We start from the raw sequence: 2,326 nt of genomic DNA on the forward strand, positions 1-2,326 counted from the left end.
GGGGCCGGAAGGGAGCGATGAAGAGAGGCCGGAAGAAGCAGTGGCGATCACCAGCATCCGCCGGTGCCCGCCGCCAGTGCCCGCTCCGATCGGTTTTCGTGAGCGGCCGTCCGGTGATGGGCAGACGTCTGGAACGGCCGGCGCCGGCTGCTGCCTTCGACGAGAGGGCGGCGGGCGGAGCGGGCCGCGCCGGACGGGACACGGCGCGGTCCGCCGAGACCGCCGAGACGGCAGCCTGGCTCCAGAAATGCCCATGGGAATAAGACCACCGCCCGATACGGAAAAGCAAGTCCATGTGCGTGTGACTGTACAATAACAGCTCTGTGAACACCACATACATCTGGAAAAACTGGGGCGTTTGAAGAGGCCGGGCCGGGATTAGGGTTGGCTGGTTTCCCGACCAGGTGTCCCAGTACACAGACCGGCGGCGGTGCTGGCCTGCCGTACGCGGCGCCCACTAGCCTAGCCGCCGAGCGCGGTCTGTCGCTGTCCGTCCCAGCTGGACCCGCGCCGTTCCGGCCGGCGGTGGCGGCCTTCCAAGGCTGGCAGCACCCTCAGTCAGCGGCGACCGCTTCCTGCGCGTGGCCACGGCCCAGCGGCCGGCGCTCTCACGCGCCGCTTGCGCCAGCCGCTAATTGGGTCAATTTGGCGTGATGAGGCGCGATCAGCGGCCAGCGCGCCGCACATCCTCGCCAGTGGCGCTTGCGACAGCGCTGACCGCCGCCTGTTTGTCAACAGAGAGACGCGCGGCCGCCGAACCGGACACTTACCCAACGTCGGAGGGAGCCGGCGGCCGGCGGCGCCGGTACCGTCACGGCTGGGCGGAGCCGCCCGGAGCCGACGGAGCCGACGGAGCCGCACCAGGCGTGATGACACCACCCGTGCGGCAAGCGGCCGGGGTGCCGGCCTGACGAAAGGCGCGCTGGAGGAGCACTCACCCAGGCAGGCCACCATGCCTCACAGGAACAGCTTACGGTTGCACACTCTTCGTACTGGGAGAGGCAGGTGGCCAGTTGAGGCTACTTTTTTGCGTTTTCTCGGCCCTTATCAAACGTCAGCGTCTAGCACGAGTAGTCTTGTTAATCCCCTAGTAAAACGCGCTTCACGCTAGATACACATTCGGCAGCTGACTCATGAGTACATGACATTCGGCAGCTGGCTCATGAGTCCATGACCACAGTCAATCACGAACGCGAGTTGGCAATGCATTTCGGGTGTAATTAGTCACGCAGGCCTGGCGTCGCACGCGACAGCAGAACAGGTCGTTCAGCTGATGACAGTCCAGATTAGGCTGCACTGCACTCCTGGCTCCATCGCCGCATGCAAGTCTGCTGCTCGAATATCGCTCGAGCCATATCACGGCCCTTCATATTTCAAGAGCCATGGTAGAGACAAAACGCTACAAAACATTCCATAGCAAACTGTGTGTGTAGCACCATGGCTAAGTAAATTGCGGCATGTTCAAGTGATTAAGCGACTGGTTGGGATGCTGTACCGGCGGAACAGAACATGCTACAGCCGTAGCAGCCCCAGCTACTACAGCACCGGCGAACGTGCATCACCGACCAGCACCGGATGCGGGTATCTCCCTCAGATCGGGATAGCCTTACACGCCCGTAACGCGGCCATTCGCCACACCCCTCACAGAGTCACGGCCATTTGAGCTCAGTCACGTAATCCACTGCACGGCTCTGTGCAGCGCTACCAGAGTCTCTCCACAGCTGTGGCGTGGGGCAGCCCTACGGCAGGCACCAGACAGGCACCTTAGTAGACTAGGTGTGCAGCCATGAGCAGACACCACGGAAGAGCTCATCCCTGGCACGCTCCAACCTGAGGCATCGCCCCCCCCCCCCCCCCCCGTCCCGGTGAGCTGAGCACGCCTCTGCCGTCCGTCCGGAGCAGGTACGGACGCGGACGTGTCCTGTACAGCGGCGGCGGTCAAGCCAGACAGGCCCAACGATCGGGGTCAGGCTGCTGCCGCCCCAGCTGGCTGAGCTGCCGCCGCCCCAGCTGTCAGAGCTGCCGCCGCTCCAGCTCGCCGGCCCGGCATGCGCCGTTGTGTTTGGTCGCCGGTCCTGCCCCGCTCACCGGCCCTGTTTGCAGACGTCCTCTGATAGATGTTGGAAGAAAGCCCACTCGCCGCCGCTGCGGGCTCAGGTTTGGATTTAGGACAGCCCACCGCCCTTCCGCGACCGAGCAAGCCGGCTGCTGGTGACTGGTGATCGATGACGTTGTATCCGCTCACGTCTCTGTCGGCCTCATCTGCTCCGACACGGTGGATGTCCGTGTTTTCCTGCTCGCCGGAGAGGTCCAAAAACGAGGCATG

The sequence above is a fragment of the Pollicipes pollicipes genome, unplaced genomic scaffold, assembly GCF_011947565.3.
Source record: "Pollicipes pollicipes isolate AB1234 unplaced genomic scaffold, Ppol_2.1 Scaffold_7261;HRSCAF=8764_pilon_pilon_pilon, whole genome shotgun sequence".
Lineage (NCBI taxonomy): Eukaryota > Metazoa > Arthropoda > Thecostraca > Pollicipedomorpha > Pollicipedidae > Pollicipes > Pollicipes pollicipes.